Source organism: Equus quagga, chromosome 15, assembly GCF_021613505.1.
Source record: "Equus quagga isolate Etosha38 chromosome 15, UCLA_HA_Equagga_1.0, whole genome shotgun sequence".
Lineage (NCBI taxonomy): Eukaryota > Metazoa > Chordata > Mammalia > Perissodactyla > Equidae > Equus > Equus quagga.
Window position 1 is genome coordinate 89,306,255 of NC_060281.1, and position 21,817 is coordinate 89,328,071.

Genomic DNA, 21,817 nt, shown 5'->3' on the forward strand with positions numbered 1-21,817 from the left:
TCCTGAGAAGACCCACAGCACCCCAAGTGACATTTTCTGAAGAATGTGAAAGGTGATGGGAAATACGTAGGGTAAGTTCTTCTCCTTTCTTCCAACAAATGAATGCTGTTTAATCTTTTTGACATTTTCTGCTGTATTTTCCAGGCCAATCCAATATCAATATCAGCTTATTATTTGCTTACCCCTATTTGTACTTCCTTCTCTAGTTCTTTTAAAAAATATAAACCAATGCCTGAATTTCAATTTTGATGTCATCTCTTTTCAATGGTTTGCTTGAGTATTTTATTTTAATTTTTAATTTTTATTATTTATTTATTTATTTTTTTTGAGGAAGACTAGCCCTGGGCTAACATCTGCTGCCAATCCTCCTCTTTTTTTTTTTGCTGAGGAAGGCTGGCCCTGAGTTAACATCCATGCCCATCTTCCTCTGCTTTATATGTGGGATGCCTACCACAGCATGGCTTGTCAAGCAATGCCATGTCCACACCTGGGATCTGAACCGGTGAACCCTGGGCTGCCACAGTGGAATATGCAAACTTAACCGCAGTTCCACCAGGCCGGCCCCTGCTTGAGTATTTTAAATGACAAAATAATTTATAATAATGACCACAAACCTAAGTTGAAGGTATTTATTTTGAACCTCAAGGTGAATGAATGAAAAGTTAGCATAAAGTGAGAATTATTTTTTCTATTTTTATTTAGAGAATATTACCTGGAAAATGTAGACACAGGATCACAGATTGAATATGGAAAGTTTTACAGTCAGACTTAAGATCCAATGCAGAATAGATGGTAGTGATTTAAGGAGAAGGAAATGGGATAGTTTTATTTTAAATACTTTTAAAGTTAGAATATAAATATAAATATAAATAGAATAGAAATAGAATGGAAATTTTGCAAAGTTCACACATATGTCCCTCACCTGATCTCTCCTAATATTAACATCTTACATAACCAAAGGAAATATCAAAATGACCAAAATTACTCAAGAAAAATAGATAAACTGAATAATCCTGTATTTACCAAGGAAACTGAATTTGCAGTTAAAAGTCTTCCGGAAAAGAAAGCTACATGTTGGGATCACATAAGTAAGCATGTCATATTTTAGGAGCTATTGTACTAGATATTTTCTTATTTTCAAATTCCAATTGTTCTTTCCTAGTGTTTAGGAGTATTTGATCCTTGTATATATGGACCTTATATCTTGTGAGTTTGTTAAACTCAGTCATCAGTTTTATGAGCTTATTTGTAGATTCTTTAAGATTTTCTACATAGTTGATTTCTACGTAGACAGTGTTGATAGGTTCAATTTTTCCTTTCTAATTTGGATTCTTTTATTTATTTTTCCTTCTTTATTGCACTGATTAGAACTTCAAGTACAATGAAGAATAGGAGTTGTGAAGAATAGAAGATACGCTTGCTAGTTAATAATCTTAGACGAAATATTAAATCTCTCAGCATTAAGTAAGATATTAACAGTATATTTTTTAATAGATGCCTTTTATCAGGCCCAGGAAGTTTCCATCTATTTCTGGTTTGCTATGACATTTTAAAATGATAAATGAATTTTGAATTAGTTTGCATGTGTTTTCTGTGTCTACTGAGACAATCTTATGATTGTTATTATTTATTCTGTTGATTGTTCATTGTTGTTGCTTATTCATTGACTATTTTCAATTGTTGAACCAGCTTTGCATTCTGGGATAAATCCCACTTGATTCTGAGTATTATCATTTCCACATATTGTTGGATTTGATATGATATTATTTTGTTGAGGATTTTGTGTCTATGTTCACAAGGGATATTAATCTATAGTTTTCTTTCCTTTTCTTCTGAGAGGAAATATTCACTCTTTTCTGAAAGGGTATGTCTAGAATAGACATATTTCCTCCTATAAATATTTAGTATGATTTCTTTATGTAATAATCTGGGCCAGGAGATTTCATTTTTGGAAGGCTTTTAACTGGAAATTCAATTTCTTCAATAGATGTAAGGTAATACAGGTTATATTTCTTTTTGAGAGAAACTGTATTCTCAAAGAATTATTCATTTCTTCTATGATATTAAATTTATGGGTATAGAATGGTTTTGTAGTATTTTATTATTATCTCCAGGTACAGTAAGTTTAATGAAATGATTTTAATAATTGAAAAGCCCTGAGCAGGCTGGATTTTTGTCTTACTTCTCCCTCTGTATGATGCTGTGAGAAGTGTCACTGTGCCAGATTGCACAGTAATAGTCAGCCTTGTCTTCAGGATGGATCCCAGAGATGAGCAAAAGCCCTGCATTGGCTGAAGCATCTTTGAATCCAGAGAAATGGCTGGAGACCCTGGGGCTGTGGTGCTTGTCTCAGTCTGAATGAAATCTTAAGAGATACTGGGGAGGGCTCCCTGACTTCTGCTGGAACTAGTATATGGTATAGCTACCAACACTGAAGCCACTGCTCCGGGTGCAGGTGAGTCTGGTTGATGTTCCCAGAGTTTCAGAAAGGGAGGGCAGCTGAGTTAGCACAGGCTGGGGGAGGAAACCTGCAAACACAGACATGTAAAGGTGAAGGGACATCAGCCAACCAGATTTAAGCTGCTGGGACTCTGAGCTGGGGACGTGACAAAACCTGAGGAGCTTCCCCAGGTCTCTGTGGCCTGTCCCTACCTGTGCAGTGACAGAGGAGCAGGAGGAGGAGAGGAGTCCAGGCCATGGTGCACACAGCCCCTGGTCCCCACAGTGAGGCTGGGCTGCCCCAGGCCTCCTTTTCTTCTCCACCCTCTGCCACAGGAGTGGCTGCCCATGCAAATGGGTTTCCAGCCAGTGACTGCCCAGCCCCACCCTGAGCCCTGGGGCTGGAGCTCAGCTCACATCACACACTGAGGGGGATGGAGGTTGGCTTCACCTCATGGGAGAGCCCTGGGAAGGAGCACCTGCTGGGACAACACAAAGGTCCCTGCTCAGGGGACTCTGCCAGGCCAGAGAGGACACAGCTGCTGAGTCCCGATCAGTGAGCACAGGGCCCAGCCACCAGGCCCAGGCTGCTTTGAGTGAATGGACTTCACTGAGCAGCAGTTTGGGGACCACAGGGCAGCCCCACAGCGCCCCCTGCTGGTCTCAGGGAGACACCCCCCCCCCCCCCCCCCCCATGAACCAAAGTCTTGAGAGCCCATTTGGTTCCTGCAGCTCACCAGATCACTGTCTCTATTCACACATCCGTGGTCTGATTCCTGGACACTGTGATTCTGATATGCTGTAGGAGAGTCCTATAAGGTTTTCACTGAAGAGAGTGGCAAAAGATTCAGTAACTTCATTCATTTTGAAATGTTTTTCTTTGATAAAGTGCCTACATTTCTGTTGTCTTTGTATGGTACTAACATGATGCATTACCCGTTAATGTCTGATTTTGCTGTTTATGTCAGAGCCTACTCTGAGTAAGAGTTACAGAATTTATAAACGAGTCATTTTTAAGAGCTAAAATCATTTGTAAAAACTTCTATTGTGGTTTTAACAAATTAAAAATGCACATGTACATCGTTAGAAACTGTCATTGTTAAAGAAGGACACAAAGTGAAGTGGATGCTGACCTGTTGCCACTACCTTGTCCTGGGGGGAAACTACTGTTAATTTGTTTCCAGAAAATGTACATTTACTAGCAAAACAAACAAACAAACAAACAAAAAAAACCAAAAAAGTCCTGGTTCATGGAAGGTGAAAAATTGAACATATATTACAATTTAAGGTTACAGCCTTACATAGAATGTACAGCCTTGTACATTCTAGAAAAGCTAAATGACCCACGTGTGTGTCAAGACAGGTGTTGGCAACAAGGAGACAGTTGAGTTGGTCTGAAGGGCCTGTAGGGGCTGTTTGGAGAAATGGTTTAGAATGGGAATTTTCTAGGGATAAGTACGATGTCATATTCAAGGCAGGGAAATTCAGAAAATGTTTTAACAGTCATGAAATGCTTTCAGAGTTTTGATGCAGATTAGACTGATTTTCAAAAAATGGATAATTTGGCATCATACCATTTACGACTGCATAGTGTAGCTATTTCTTTATGTCATGAAGTGAGCATTATCTTCCTACATATGTAGGTTTTTCATAGTTGTGTCATATATTTCTTATCAGAATTTTGTCTTAGATACCATACAATTTGCTCATATTATAAACAAAATTTTCCACTCCTGCATCAACAAATAAATTGTTTTAATTTACTAGAAAGTTGTGTACCATTTTAATGTTTTTGCAAATATATCAATGCCTGGGCAGTCAAATGCAGAAATCATCACTTCCTCACTATATCCTGTACCCAAATTCGCTTTGGTTGTGAAAATGGTCCACAATTGTCTAGATTCACAGGGTCTTTTAGTAAATAACCTGTGAACAGAAACACCCACTTCCCTCAGACACTCTCTCCTCAAGGCATTCAGAGCAATATTCTCACTCAGTTCATGCAGATCACTCCCTGGCTTAACACACTTCAGTGACTCCTCACTGCCATTTGTAGAAAACCTAACTCCTCAGCTCCCCTAATAACTCCTGAGATAAATTCTTATAATACCTGGCTTTGCTGGCTTTTAAAACCAGTGGAGAATACCCCTAGAAAAACAATCAAACTTCAGAGAAAGAAAAGCCTGCTCTTCAAGGACGCAATCTCAGATCCACCTGTCCCAGAAACCAACACAAAAACACCAGAAAGAAAGATGTATATTCCTTTGGTAGAAGAGACTCACTTGCTAAGCTCTGAGTGCATCTTAAAGAGGCAGAAGGTGGCTGGGCCTACTTCTCCAGGGATTGAGACATTGTTGGCAGCCACAATTGTGACCTAGTGCAATTGTGCTGACACAGACACTGTTAGATGTCATTGGGTTTCTTCCTCTGGCCTTTTAATGTAGGGGTTTGCCCTGCCCATGAGAGCACTAATTTAATCCAACTCAGCCAGGGCAGGCAGCCCAACCTAGGGACTGCCCTACCCACCAGCAAGTCTGCAGAGAACTCATGTGCCCACATGGGCAGGGTGTGTGGGATCTATGCAGCAGGGCAAGTCAGTCCATCTCAGTAGGGTGTGAGGGGGATGGGCCTGCATTTGAGGGCTGTATAGGCCCACAGGTGGTGGGACATGTCAGCCTCAGCTGACTTGTGCCACTGGCCATCACCAACAGCCACACAGGGGATCTGCCCCACCTTCCAAGACTGAAAATTGTGTACTACCATGCCTGGGGCCAGCGCCATCCATCTGCACTCCTGAGAGAGCTGACAACAGCCTCGCACAGCAGAGAGCATCATTGAACCCCTGAAGCAACTGTGAGCCCCTAAGCCTAGCAATCAGCTACTCTTGAGGCCTGACTCACTTAACAGCAAAAAAGCAGCTGTGTGCCATTAAACCTTTCAGCTAGCCCTGTGGGGAATTGCCCCACCCAATAAAGGTGAATAAAGTGACCATAGTAGCTGCATGTGGCTGAGCCTTACAACCTGCTGATCCAGGGACCAGCCTAACCTACCCCTCTGCCTGCAGCAAGAGCAACCCAGCCACAAGAGAAGGGCACATGTAGCCCAGACAGGGGACACTCATGGAAAATTTGAGGCAGGTGATGAGAGGGAAAAACATTGCTGGGCCCCATAAGTCATCTCTTACAGGATAGAAGGGAGTGGCATTATATATTCAAAGTTCTGAAAGGAAAAAATCTACAGCCAGGAATACTCTACCTGGCAGGTTATCATTCAGAATGGAAGGAGTAATAAAGAGCTTTTCAGACAAGCAAAAACTAAAGGAGATTGTAACCAAGAAACTAGACTTACAAGAAATGTTAAAGGGACATATTTAAGTAGAAAAGAGAAGACCACAATAGGAATAAGAAAATTGGAAAACAGTCACTTGTAAAGGCGAATATACAGTAAAGTAGCAAATCAACCACCTATAAAGGTAGTATGAAGGTTAAAAGACAAAAGTACTAAAAATATCTATTTCCATGATAAGAGGTTAAGGGATACTCACATGCAGAAAAGAAGATAAATATGATGTCACAAACAAAATGTTGGGGGAGAGGAGGAATAGTGTAAGGCTTTTAGTAAGAAGTCAAACTTAAGAGACCATCAGTTTAATATAGATCATTATTCACACAGATTATTACATACAAACCTCATGGTAATCACAAACCAGTAACCTATAATAAATACACAAAAAATAAAGAGAAAGGAACCCAAACATAATGCTAAAGTCCATAAAAATCACAAGGGAAGAGAACAAGAGAAGAAAGGAAGAGAGAAGAACTACTAAGAACCTAGAAAAAAAGTAACAAATTGGCAATAAGTACATACTTATCAATAGCTGCTTTAAATGTCAATGGACTAAATGCTCCAATAAAAATCATAGGGTGGCTGATTGTATAAAAAACAAGACCCATACATATGTTGCATAGAAGAGACACACTTTAGACCTAAAGACACTCACAAGCTGAAAGTGAAGGGATGGAAAAAGATATTCCATGCCAATGAAAACAAAAAGAAAGCTGAGGTAGAAATACTTATATTAGACAAAATAGATTTCGAAACAAAAACTGTAACAAGAGACAAAGAAGGGCACTACTTGATAAACAGAGCAATACAGCAAGAAGACATAACACTTGCAAATATCTATGCACCCAGCACAGAAACATCTAAATATATAAAGCAATTATTAACAAACACAAAAGGAGAAATTGACCATAACACAATAATAGTAGGGGGCTTTAACACATCACTTACACCAATGGATAGATCATCTAAACAGAAGAGAAATAAGGAAAGGTTGGCCTTAAATGACACATTAGACCAGATGGTCTTAGTAGATTTATACAGAACATTCCACCCCAAACCCAAAGAATACACAATCTTTTTAAATGCAGATGGAACATTCTCCAGGGTAGATGACATATTTGGCAACAAAACAAGTCTCAATAAATTTAAGGAGATTGAAATATTATCAAGCATCTTTTCTGACCACAACAGAATGAAACTAGAAATCAACTACAAGAAGAAAACCAGAAGAGACACAAGTATGTGGAGATTAAACAAAATGCTACTGAACAATGTTTGGGCCCATGAAAAAAATCAAAGGAGAAGTCAAAAAATACCTGGAGACAAATGAAAATAAAAATAAGACGTGCAAATTTGTGGGATACAGCAAAAGCAGTACTAAGAAGGAAATTTACAATGATACAGGCCAACCTCAGGAAACGAGAAAAATCTCAAGTAAACAATCTAACAGTACACCTAGAGGAACTAGAAAAGAAAGAATAAATAAAAGTCCAAATCAATAGAAGGAAGGAAATAATAAAAATTATAGCAGAAATAGAGACTTAAAAATAGAAGAAAAATCAATGAAACTAAGAGATGCTTCTTGGAAAAGACAAAGTTGACAAACCTTTAGCTAGACTCACCAAGAAAACAAGAGAGAAGGCTCAAATAAATGTAATCAGAAATGAAATGGGAGAAATTACAATGGACACTATGGAAATACAAAGGATTATAAGAGAACGCTATGAAAAGCTATTCACCAACAAGTGGGATAATCTAGAAGAAATGGATAAATTCTTAGAATCATACAACCTTCCAAAACTGAATCAAGGAGAATTAGAGAATCTGAATAGATCAATCACTAGTAAGGAGATTGAGACAGTAATTAAAAACCTCTCCAAAAACAAAAGCCCAGGACCAAATGGCTTCCTGGTGTATTCAACCAAACATTCAAAGAAGACTTAATACTTATCCTACTCAAAGTCTTCCAAAAACCAGAAGAGGAGGGTATATTTCCTAACTCATTCTACAAGGCCAACATTATGCTGGTAGCAAAACCAGACAAGGACAACACGAAAAAACAAAACTGCAGGTCAACATCACTGATGAAGGTAGATGCAAAAATCCTCAACAAAACACTAGCAAATCAAATACGACAGTATGTTGAAAGGTATGTTACATGATCATCAAGTGGGATTTATTCCAGGGATGCAGGGATGGTTCAACATATGCAAATAAATCAACATGATACAACACATTAACAAAATGAAGAATAACAATAGCTTGATCATCTCAATAGATGCAGAGAAAGCATTCAACAAGATATAGCATCCATTATGATAAAAACTCTGAATAAAATAGGTATAGAGGGAAATTACCTCAATATAATAAAGGCCATATATGACAAACACACAGCTAACATCACACTCAATAGTGGAAAAATGAAAGCTATCTGTTTAAGAACAGGCACAAGACAAGAATGCCCACTTTTGCCACTCTTAATGCACTATTGGAAATTCCAACCAGAACACTCAGGCAAGAAAAAGAAATAAAAGGGATCCAAATTGGAAAGGAAGAAGTAAAAGTGTTTCTATATGCAGATGGCATGATTTTATACATAGAAAACCCTAAATAATCCATAAAAAACTAGAAATAATAAACAAATACAGTAAAGTTATAGAGTATAAAATCAACATACAAAAATCAGTTGTGTTTCTACACATTAACAATAAAATAACAGAAAGAGAAATTAAGAATTCAACCATTTAAAATCACAACAAAAAGAATAAAATACGTAGGAACAAATTTAACCAAAGAGGTGAAAAACCTGTACACTGAAAACTATAAAACATTGTTGAAAAAAATAAAAAAAGACACAAAGTGATGGAAAGATATTCTATGCTCACGGATTGAAAGAATTAACATAGTAAAATGTCCACACTTCCTATAGCAATCTACAGATTCAATGCAATCCTTACCAAATTCCCAAGGACTTTTTTCATGGAAATAGAACAAAGAATCCTAAAATGTATAAGGAAAAACAAAAGACCCTGAATAGCCAAAGTAATCCTGAGGAAAAAGAACAAAGCTGGAGGTATCACACTCCCTGACTTCAAAATATACTACAAAGCTATAGTAGTCAAAACAGCATGATACTGCCACAAAAACAGACACACAGATCAATGGAACAGAATTGAGAGCCCAGAAATAAACCACACATCTATGGACAGCTAATTTTCGACAAGGGAGCCAAGGACATACAATGGAGAAAGGAAAGTCTCTTCAATAATTGGCGTTGGGAAAACCGGACAGTCACATGGAAAAGAATGAAAGTAGACCATTATCTTATAGTGTACACAAAAATTAACTCAAAATGGATTAAAGACTTGAATGCAAGACCTGAAACTATAAACTTCTAGAAGAAAACATAGGCAGTATGCTCTTTGATATTGGTCTTAGTGGTATATTTTTAATACCATGTCTTATGAGACAAGGGAAACAAAAGAAAAAATAAACAAATGGGACTATATCAAACTAAGAAAACTTCTGCACAGCAAAGGAAACCATCAACAAAATGAACAGACAACCTAACGATTGGAGAAGATATTTGCAAATTATATGTCTGATAACGGGCTATTTTCCAAAATATATAAAGAACTCATATGACCCAACAAGAAAAAATCAAATAACCTGATTAAAAAATGGGCAAAGAATCTGAACAGGCATTTTTCCAAAGAAGATATACAGATGGCACAACAGGCAAATGAAATGACATTCAACATCACTAGTGATTAGGGAAATGGAAATCAAAACTACAATGAGATGTCACCTCACACCTGTCAGTATAGCTATAATTGACAAGACAATAAATGACAACAGTTGGAGAGGATGTGGGGAAAAGGGAATCCTCATACACTGCTGGTCGGAATGCAAACTGGTGCAGCCACTATGGAAATCAACATGGAGATTCCTCCAAAAAATTAAGAATAGAACTTCCATGTGATCCAGCTATTCCACTTCTGGGTGTTTATCCAAAGAACATGAAAACACAAATGTGAAAAGATATTTGCACCCCTACGTTCGTTGCACCATTATTCACAATTGCCAAGACTTAGAAACAACCTAAGTGTCTGTCATTGGGTGAATGGATAAATAAGATGTGGCATATATACAAAATGCAATACACTCAGCCATAAAAAAGATGAAATCTTAGCATTTGCAGCAACATGGATGGGTCTTGTGGGTATTATGATAAGCAAAATAAGTCAGATGGAGAAAGTCAAATACCATTTGATTTCACTCACAAGTGGAAGATAAAAACAACAACAATAACAAACACGTAGATACAGAGATTGATTAGTGGTTACCAGTGGGGAAGTGGGGAAGGAAGAAGGTGAAAGAAATAGTAGGGCACATATGTAAGGTGATGGATGGTAATTAGTCTTTGGGTGGTTAGAAAACAAAAAAAGGAATACACACTTCATCGCAGATAGGGATAGAGTTTTTTTACACATTTGTCATTGTGGAAAATTTTGAAATTACAAAATTTGTAGAGAATAGACCAATGAGCTCCTGCCTCCATCCTCCAACCTCAACCCTCATCAGTGTGATTCTTCTTGTTTAATCTCTCACTCCTCTTTACAGCTAATCCTACTTCCTCGCTGAATGATGTTAAAACAAATCCCAAACACCATGTCACTCCATTGGGATACTCTTTAGTATATACATAAATTTTAATGTTCCAAAGCTCTTGTGCATTAAAGCAACCAACTGCTGTCTCATCAATTGCTGTGTTTTAATTTCCTGAATGATTAGCTAATTTAATTTTTGTACTGATTGAAAAACTGAAGAAAGCGCAGCAGATCCTAGTTTTGCAGCCGTGAGTTTCATGGCATTATATACTTAATCAGAATTAAGTCTAGACTCACACATAAATTCACACACAATCATTTTTTGGCTTCTTTCATCAACTTCACCCCGTGAAGAAGCATCTCTTCGGTGGATACAGAGCTCACAAAACTGTCATAATTTCTTTCGAGAATTTTCGCACTATGGTCTTTTGTGAGATTTTAGGATGAGGGGTTGGATAATAGAATTTCATTGATCATGTGGTTCTCTGTACATTACATTTGTTGACAACTGATTATCTTACAGGCTCTTAGTTAAGTGAGACATTAGTAGACTTTCACCCAACTAACATGTGCTCTGCAGTTTATTTGCTCATGGAGGAAGTCTTCCAATCTCACAATTTCCTCTACCATCTACCTGCTCCCTGTAGTTTCCCTACTTAGTTCCTGGAGGGTCATCATGTACTTCTCCTCTTTCTCTATATGAATCAATGGAATCCAAGGCTGTTGCATTAGTCACCTTCCCCAGCCTTGTAACTAGTACGTTATACAGAGAGAGTTAATCAAGCCAACTAGAACTCAAATTTATGACACTCTCCTGCTTTTCAGACTGTGAGGTCAAATTTCTTAACATCTCCTCTGGAACAAACTCAGAACCTCAATCTCAAAATGTCCAGAAATCAGAAATCTTTATATTTACCTCAGATCTGCTCCTTTTCCTGGATTACAACTTTAGGTGACAACACATATTCACTCAACAAATATGCGTTGAGTTTGTCCTTTGTGCCTGCCTGTGTTCTGGACTTTATAGATACAGTGGTAACAACACACACAAAAGATCCGTGTTCCTATGGAGTTTATATACCAGTGAGGAAACACACAGTGAACAGAGTCATTGACCACAATGAAATGTCCTCGCCTGGCTGGCACCACTGCCGGGCCAGTTATTCATCTTTGAAATCTAGAGCCCATTCCCAATGACTGAGAGACCCTCTCCTACATCAGGATGACGACACTGACATTCCCAAGGATCTGTCTACAGTGTCTCCTCATTCTCCAGACTTCCTGCATCCCTGCAGCTAGCTGAGCGCAGGTGCCCATCACTGCTCACCAGGCCCATGCAGAATCCCGCAGTCTGGTCTTGATCATATTTTGCCTTCACTTTATTTCATTCTTTGTATCAATGTCAGAATGATATTTCAAATATATGTACCTGATAAAGCATTTCTCTGATTATAAATCTCCCATAAATACTCTCTCCATCGTGATTAAGTACAATTCTTCAGTATCTCATTTAAGGTGTCCCTGGACCTGCCATCCTCTGATCCCCCATCTCCTACCTCACCTCTCCCATCAGTAGCCTGTAATAAAGCACAAACAGATCCTGGTTGCAAAAAAGATACTTAATCCTGAACCACAGGGTTCCTTTCTTGTTAAACCTTTTGCATCCTCCCTCCACACATTCCTAGTGCTCTTTCTACACGTGATCATGAGCAATCTCTTATCCAATTGTATGACCTAAAAAAAGTCTCAGCTTAGACATGTTTGAAGATAACATTCAGCCATTGGGCAAGGCATGTTCAGTCCTGGAAGAATAAATATTGACAGAGCACCACTACATCCACTACAGTCCACCCCTTGCACTGTTTGGACTCACTAGATTTTGACATCAGTTCCCTAAGGAGTTCCTCCAGGAATCTGTTTGGCCTCTTTTCCTGGGGGGAAATTGCAAGTGGTCATCCATGGATGAACCACAGGATCTGCTACTAAAGCTGGTCTCAAGCTATAAGGATGCTAATTGTCCTCTTTTTCCACTTCCCATACTGGATTCCCCTCACCTTTGGTAAGCATCTGGTCCAGGTGGCTACCTGGTAGGGTGGGTAAGAACTTCATTCCAGAGATGTCTGGGCTCAAACTCCAATTCCTTCAGAGGATATGGGTTATGTTGCTGTAGATGTCCACTTCCTATCAAAGTTGGGCAGGGAAGACATGCCAATAAAACCCCTTTAAGTGAAGCTCAAAATTTACTTTGTCTCTTGGATGAAAGCAGCCCTACCACATGCTGATCATCAAAGTCCACTGCTTTTGCCAGTTTGGGACTCTTCTCCACAGCTTTAAGTCTCTTGTTATGAGGAGTGTCTAGTGACCCAGTAGAGCTGAACGTGGAATTTATTGAGACTCTTGCTGGGTCTCTGAATAAGTATTCTCCATCTAGGTGCCACAACTTGCAAATCCACAGAGACCAGCATTGTAGGGAATGAAGACACAAATTCCCCAAGTGGACCACTAACAGTGATGAAAAGAGTGGTCACTCCTACTTGCACCTCATAATATTGGGATCCAGACAGAGTTTCAAATTAAGACAGAGAACTACACAAAAGTCATGAATTAGGTATTTATACATCCACAAATATGATTCACCAAACTTGCAGGTTATCATGTTGGGGTTAGTTCTTCTGCTGCACTTTCATATGACCTGACTTTTAAACCTTAAGCACTGTCATTGGATGTGTGCTGCTCTGATATATTTGTTCTTAGGGCTGCTGTAACAATGTACCACAAACTGGGTGGCTAAAAGCAAGGGAAATGTGTTCTGTTTGTTGTGGAGTTAGAATTCTGAAATAAAGACGTTGGCAGGACCATGCTCCCATGAAGACTCTAGGGAAGATCTTTCTTTGCCACTTTCTAGCTTCTGGTGGCTCCTGGAAATCCTTGGCATTCTTCAGATTGTGCACCAATCTCTTTCTCTGTTGTCACATGTCCTTCTTCTCCGTGTGAATATCCGCGTGTCCATCTGGAAATTGATATAAAGGAATATGGGGAAGTGAAGGCTTGAGTGCATCACTGTCCCCTTTCTTTGTAACTCCAACCTAACAGCCATTCCTGTTGAGTAGAAAGCTGGGATGCTGGGCTTCCCTGCCATCCTAGCTTAGGTTCCCCCAGAAACCCTGGTAATAGTGTGCGTACTTAGTCACATGGAAGTTGACTCTTCAAAGGTCAGATGCTCAGTGTCTATCAGGCAGTAGCATTGTAAATTTTATTTTTCCAGCTTTATTGAGATATAATAAACATATAACATTGTGTCAGTTTAAGGTGTGCAATGTAATAATTTGATATTTGTATATATTACAAAGTGATCACCACAATAAGATTAGTTAACGCACCCATTAACTCACATAGCACAATTTATGTATGTGTGTATGGTGAGGACTTTTAGATTCTACTCTGTTAGCAATACTTCCAAATATACAATAGAGTATGTGAACTATACTCATCATGCTGTACATTACATCCCCAGAACTTATTCATTTTTAATTGGAAGTTTGAACCCTTTTACCACCTCCATCCATTTCCCCCACCCCTTACCCCATGCCCCTACCAACCTCCAGTTAGTTCTCTGGATGAATCTGTTTGTTTGTTTTTAGATTCCACATATAAGTGACTTCATACAGTATTTGTCTTTCTCTGTCTGATTTATTTCACTTGACCTAAAAACCTCAAGGTCCATCCATGTTATCGAAAATGGCAGGATCTCCTTCTTCTATGGCTGAATAATATTTCTGTATGTGTTTGTGTCGCACGTGCAAGTGTGTGTGTACATCTCTCAGTATCTTTCTCCATCCATCCACTCATGGACACTTAGATTGTATACTTGTATACATGTCTTGGCTGTTGTAAAAAATGCTGCAAAGAACATGGGGATACAGATTTTTCTGCAAGACAGTGATATCATTTCCTTCGGATATACACTCAGAAGTGGAATTAACTATACCAAAAGGTAGTTCTATTTCCTTTTTACTTAATTTTTTGGCTGAGGTAACATTGATTTATAACATTATAACATTTATATATTTATATATTTCTAACATTGTATTTCAGGTGTACATCATATTTTGAATTCTGTGTAGACTACATCGTGTTCAGCACCAAAAGTCTAGTTGCCATCCATTACCTTACATGTGTTCTCCTTCACCACCTTTGCCCTCCGTACTCCCACTCTTCCCCTCTGGTAACCACCAATCTGTTCTCTGTATCTATGTGTTTGCTTTTTATCTTCTACATATAAGTGAAATCACACAGCATTTGTCCTTCTACATCTGACATTTTCCTTAGCATATATCCTCAAGGTCCATCCATGTTGTCACAAAGGGCAACATTTCATTTTTTGTGGCTGAGTAGTATTCCATTGTGTGTGTACATATAAATATGTATATATACATATATGTGTGTGTGTATGTGTGTGTGTATATATATATATATGAACAAACATGCATATCTCTATATCTATACATACACACAGGAATATATCCACACAAATATATATCCATATCTTTATCCTCTCATCTGTTGATGGGCACTTAGGTTGTTTCCAATTCTTGGTTATTGTGAATAACGCTGCAATGATCATAGCGGTGCATATATCTTTTTGAATTAGTTTTTTTCATTTTCTTTGGATAAATACCCAGAAGTGGAATAACTGGATCATATGGTAGTTCTATTTTTAATTTTTTGAGGAATGCCCATACTGTTTTTCAAAGTGGCTGCACCAATTTATATTCAAACCAGCTGTGTATGAGGTTTTCCCTTTCTTCACATCCTCCTCAACACTTGTTATTTATTGTCTTTTTAATAACAGCCATTCTGACAGACATGAAGTGATATTTCATTGTGGTTTTAATTTGTAGTTCCCTAATAATTAGTGATATTGAACATCATTTCATGTGCCTGTTGGCCATCTGTATATCTTCTTTGGAAAAATGTGGGTTCCAATATTTTGAAAAGGTTGTTTGTTTTTTGCTATTAAGTAGTATGAGTTCCTTACATATTTTGGATATTAACTGCTTATCAAATATATGATTTGCAAATATCCTCTCCAATTATTTTATTTTATTTTTTAAATACAACCTATTTCCAATATATATATTTATTTACTTTAAAAAGTTTGGCACCTGACCTAACACCTGTTGCCAGTCTTCTTCTTCTTCTTTTTTTTCTTCTTCTCCTCAAAGCCCCCCAGTACCTAGTTGTATACTCTAGCCATGAGTCCTCCTGGCTCTGCTATGTGGGATGCTGCCTCAGCATGGCCCAATGAGTGGTGCTAGGTCCATGCCCAGGATCCAAATCAGCGAAACCCTGGTCTACCAAAGTGGAGCACATGAACCCAACCACCTGGGCATGGAGCTGGCCCTTCTTCTCCAATTATTAGGTTGTCTTTTCATTTTGTTGATGGTTTCCTTTGCCATGCAGAAGCTTTTTAGTTCGATATAGCCCCATTTTCTTATTTTTTATTTTGTTTCCCTTGCCTGAGGAGACAGATTCAAAAAGATACTGCTAAGACTGATATCAAAGAGTGTACTGCCTATGTTTTCTTCTAGGAGTTTTATATTTTCAAATCTTTAATCTATTTTGAGTTAATTTTTGCGTATGGTGTAAGATGATGGTCTAATTTGATTCTTTTGCATGTGGCTGTTCAGTTTTCCCAACACCATTTATTGAAAAGACTTTCCTTTCTCAATTGTATGTTCTTGGCTCCTTTGTCAAAAATTAGCTCTTCATAAATGTGCAGGTTTATTTCTGGGCTTTCTATTCTCTTCCATTGATCTATGTGTGTGTGTTTATGTCAGTATCATACTGTTTTGATGACTACAGCTTTGTAATATAGCTTGAAATCAGGGAACATGGTACCTCCAACTTCGTTCTTCTTTTTCAAGATTGCTTTGGCTAATCTGGGTCTTTTGTGGTTCCACATGAATTTCAGGAACATTTATTCTTTTTCTGTGAAAAATGCCATTGGGATATTTATAAGGATTGCATTGAATATTTAGGTTATGGTAGTATGGACATTTTAACAGCATTAATTCTTTCAGTCCATGAGCATGAAATATCTTTCCATTTATTTTGATCTTCTTCAATTTATTTCATCAATGTTTTATAGTTTTCAGTGTACAGGTCTTTCACCTCCTAAGTTAAATTTATTCCTAGGTATTTTATTCTTTTTGATGTAATTGTAAATAGGATTTTTTCCTAATTTCTCTTTCTGGTACTTCATTATTAGTGCACAGAAATGGAACAGATTTCTGTATATTGATATTGTATCCTGCAACTTTACTAAATTCAGTTATTAGTTCTAACATTTTTTGTGCATTCTTTGGGGAAATATATATATATATATATATATTATAGTATATAATGTATTATATTACTTTATTGTATATAATATTATATTCAATTATATATATTATATATTATTTGACTATATATAAAGATAATCATGTCATCTACCAAAGGTGACAATTTTACATCTTCCTTTCCAATGTGATGCCCTTTTTTTGTTTTCTTGCCTAATTGTTCTGACTAGTACTTCCAGTAGTATTTGAATAAAAGTGGTGTATAAAATGTTGAATAAAAGCAGTGAGAGTGGGTGTCCTTGTCTTGTTCCCAATCTTAAAGGAAAACCTTTCAGTTTTTCACCTTTGAGTATGATGTGAGCTGTAGGGTTGTCATATATGGCTTTTATTGTACAGAGGTACTTTACCTCTAACCCACTTTGGTGAGAGCTTTTATCATAAGTGGGTGTTGAATTTTGTCAAATGTTTTTTGTGCATCAATTGAGATGATCATATAATTTTTATCCTTTTTTGTTCATGGGTTATATCACATTGACTGATTTGCAGATGTTGAACCATCCTTGCACGCTGGGAATAAACCCCACTTGATCCTTTTAATGTATTGTTGATTTTGGATTGCTAACACTGTGTTGATGATTTTTGCATCTATGTTCCTCAGGGATATTGGCTTGTAATTTTCTTTTCTTGGAGCATCCTTGTCTGGTTCTGGTATCAGGGTAATGCTGGGCTCATAAAACGAGTTTGGGAGTGTTCCATCTTCTGTTTTTTGGAAGAGTTTGAGAAGGTTTGGTATTAATTCTTCTTTGAATGATTGATGGAATTCACCAGTGAAGCCATCTGGTCCTTAACTTTGGCTTGTTGAGAGGTTTTTGTTTACTGATTCAATTTCCTCAAGTGACCAATCTGTTCAGATTTTCTATTTCTTTGTGATTCAGTCTTGGAAGGTTGTATGTTTTTAGGAATTGAAGCATTTCTTCCAGCTTGTCCTATTTGTTAGTATTCATGGTAGTCTCTTATGATACTTTGTATTTCTGTGATAACATCTCCTGCTTCATTTCTGATTTTATTTTTTTAGTTCTCACTCTTTTTTTCTTGGTGAGTCTAGCTAAAAATTTGTCAATTTTGTTTCTTTTTTCAAAGAAACAAAGCTCTTGGTTTCATTGATCTTTCCAATTGTCTTTTTAAATCTTTATTTCATTTATTTCTGCCCTTGTCTTTTTTATTTCCTTCCTTCTACTAACTTTGGACTTTATTTGTTTTCTTTTTCTAGTTCCTTGAGATGTAAAGTTAGGTCATTTATTTGAGATTTTTCTTGTTTCTTGAGAAAGGCATTTATCACTATGAATTTCTCTCTTAGAACTGCTTTTGCTGCATCTCATAAGTTTTGGTATACTGTATTTTGATTTTCACTTGTCTACAGGTATTTTTTTATTTCTTTGTTGACCCATCTGTTGTTCAGTGGCATGTTGTTTAATCTCTGTATATTTGTAAATTTTCCAGTTTTCTTTTTCTTTTTTAAAGATTTTATTTGTTTCCCTTCCACAACCCCCCCAGTACATAGTTGTACACTCTTAGTTTTGGCTCCTTCCAGTTGTGGCATGTTGGATGCTGCCTCCGCATGGCTTGATGAGCAGTGCCATGTCTGCACCCAGGATCTGAACCAGCGAAACCCTGGGCCACTGCAGTGGAGAGCACGAACTTAACCACTCGGCCACGGGGCCAGCCCCTCCAGTTTTCTTCTTGTAACTGATTTCCAGTTGTATAACATTGTGGTCAGAGATAATGCTTGCTATGATTTCAATATTCTTAAATTTTTAAAGACTTTTTTGCCTATTCTGGAGAATATTCCATGTGCACTTGAGAAGAATGTGTTTTTGTTTCTTTTAGATGGAATTTTCTGAATCTATCTAAGTCCATCTAGCCTAACGTGTAATTTGAGGCCAATGTTTCCTTGTACATTTCCTGTCTAGGTGATCTATCCATTGTTGTAAGTGGGTTTTTAAAGTCCGCAATATTGTTGTTTTACTGATTATTTCTCCCTATAGGCCTGTTAATATTTGCTTTATATTCATAGTTGTTCCTATGTTGGGTGCATAAATATTTAGCAATGTTAGAAATGAATAGGATCCAAGATGGCGCCATGAGTAGTCCTCTTTGTCTCTCCCACTTCGAGTCTACAATTATTTGGACACTCATCACTTAACAAAGGATATCCAGATAGCATCTCAGGACATCTGAGAGATCCACGCGACTATACATTGGAAGGCGGACGGACTTCCCTCCCGGAGGATGTGGAGATAGGTGAAAACTCTCTGACCCCGACCGAACAGCCTAGTACCTGCAAGCGACTTTCTTCCAACGGACGCCCCCAGAAGATCAACACACACCTAGGGCAGGAGCGAGCACACACCAGAGGAGCGATGGTGGAAACAGGTGACCAGAACCCTACCTAAACCCCCCGCAATTACTCCTAAACGCAGAGGGAAACTCTAGAGTTACACACCTGAGCCCGCGGGGAGAGTCTCGCCCCGCCATTGGCAGGGAGATCCCGCCTAGTGTTCATGCTGCCCGGAGGGTCCCAGAGAGAATCACTGAGGGTACAGCGGCCCCCCGGCTGCCACTGCCTGCGTGGTGGGGAAAGGGATTGCCGGAGATCTCAGAGAGGACTGGGGCTGGGTGAAGCTCCAGAGGCCGGCTCCACGTCCCAGAGGGGAAGCTCCAAAGTTCCGCCCGGGCAGCAGACAAAACTCTCTGTCTGCCATTAGTGGAGGGGCCATGCCCAGCATTCACAACTCTGGGAAAGTCCCGGAGAGAATCCCAGAGGGCGAGGTGATCCCCAGCTGCCGTTGCCCGCCCCATGGGGTAAGGGATTGCTGGAGATCTCGGAGAGGACTGGGGCTGGGGGGAGCTCCAGAGGCTGGCTCTGCGGCCCAGAGGGGAAGCTCCAGAGTTCCACCAGGGCAGCAGACAAAACTCTCTGTCTGCTATTAGCGGAGGGGCCACACCCAGCATCCACAACACCTGGAGGGTCCCGGAGAGGAGAATATCAGGCAGGGCAGCAGCTGACCAGCTACCACTGAAATCAGGATCTCCGGCTATACCCCAGACAGGGCAAAGGGCTCCCCGAGTTCCTGGGGAACAGGACTGGGGCTGGGTGGAGTTCCAGTGACCCAGCTCCGTAGCCTAGGGGGAAACCCTACAGGCTCACAGCAGCCTCAGGGAAAGCCTCTGCACAGCACTAGTAGAGAGCACCCACCCGGCAGCCACAAGGCTGGAAGACCCCGGGACAAAAGTAGCATAGCTAGGTGAGCTAACCACAGATTGTAGAAGATGCCAATAGCTCTGCTGTGACCCATAGTGGACAAGTGACATTTTGTGGGTGCCAACAGTGACGGAGCAGCAAATATAAGTGATCCTACCCCTGGCTGCTGGAAAAGCCCAGAACACTGTTGCAGACCCCAAGGAGGGAGCACGTCTAGGTGGGCTGCAACAGTAGGCACCAGCAGCCTGAAGCCCCCCCGTGATGGCCCCCACGGCAGAAGAGGGAATCCAAAGGACCACTATGACTACGAGGAGGGGCCCATGCCCAGTTAGCAACTGCAGATAGGATTCCTGGTTGGTGCAGTATAAACAGCGGCTCCCCCACCACACCAGCAGAAACAAGTGAGAAACTAAACTCTATCTCTATGCAGAGACACAAATCTACAACATCAAGCAATATGAAAAAATACATTAAATCTCCAGAACAGAAGGAAAATAACAAATACACAGAAAACAATCCCAAAGAAAATGAGATATAGAACCTAAATGACGATGACTTCAAAACAGCCATCATTAAAATAATCAATGAGTTAAGAGAGAATTCAGATAGACAACTCAATGAGTTCAGGAGCTATGTCACAAAAGAGTTTGATACGATAAAGAAGAACCAAACAGAAATACTGGAAATGAAGAACACAATAGAGGAGATTAAGAAAAATCTAGATGCACTGAACAGTAGGGCCGATAATATGGAGGAAAGAATTAGCAATTTGGAAGATGGGAGTATAGAAATGCTGCAGGCAGAGGAGGAGAGAGAAGTAAGACTAAAAAGAAATGAAGAAACTCTCCGAGAATTATCAGACACAATTAGGAGATGCAAAGTAAGGATTATAGGTATACCAGAGGGCAAAGAGAAGGAGAAAGGGGCAGAAAGCCTATTCAAAGAAATAATGGCTGAGAACTTCCCAAATCTGGTGAGAGAGATGGATCTTCAGGTGACAGAAGCCAATAGATCTCCAAACTTTATCAATGCAAGAAGACCAACCCCACAGCATATTAATAGTGAAGCTAGCAAAAGTCAACGACAAGGAGAAAATACTAAGGACAGCCAGGCAAAAGAAACTAACCTACAAAGGAACCCCCATCAGGCTATCAGCAGATTTCTCAGCAGAAACTTTACAGGCTAGAAGAGAGTGGAATGATATATTCAAAAATCTGAAGGACAAAAACCTACAGCCAAGAATTCTCTACCCAGCGAAAATATCCTTCAAATACGATGGAGAAATAAAAACTTTCCCAGATAAACAAAAATTAAGGGAGTTCATTGCCACAAAACCTCCTCTTCAGGAAATTCTCAGGAAAACCCTCATTCCTGAAAAATCAAAACAAGGAAAGGGGCTACAAAACCAAGAGCAGAGGAGATAAGTAGAAGGACAACAACAGAGAGTAGCAGCTCTTCATCAGAACAGATTAAACCATAGGACGAGAAACAAAGGAAATTGAAGAAAACTGGAAAACAAGACATAAAATGGTAGTGGTAGGCCCCCACATCTCAATAGTCACTCTAAATGTAAATGGATTGAACTCCCCAATCAAAAGACACAGAGTGGCAGGATGGATCAAAGAACAAGACGCAACAATATGCTGCCTCCAGGAAACACACCTCAGCCCCAAAGATAAACACAGACTCAGAGTGAAGGGATGGAGAACAATACTCCAAGCTAACAATGAACAAAAGAAAGCAGGTGTCGCTATACTAATATCAGACAAGGTAGACTTCAAAGCAAAACAGATAAAGAAAGACAAAGAGGGACAGTA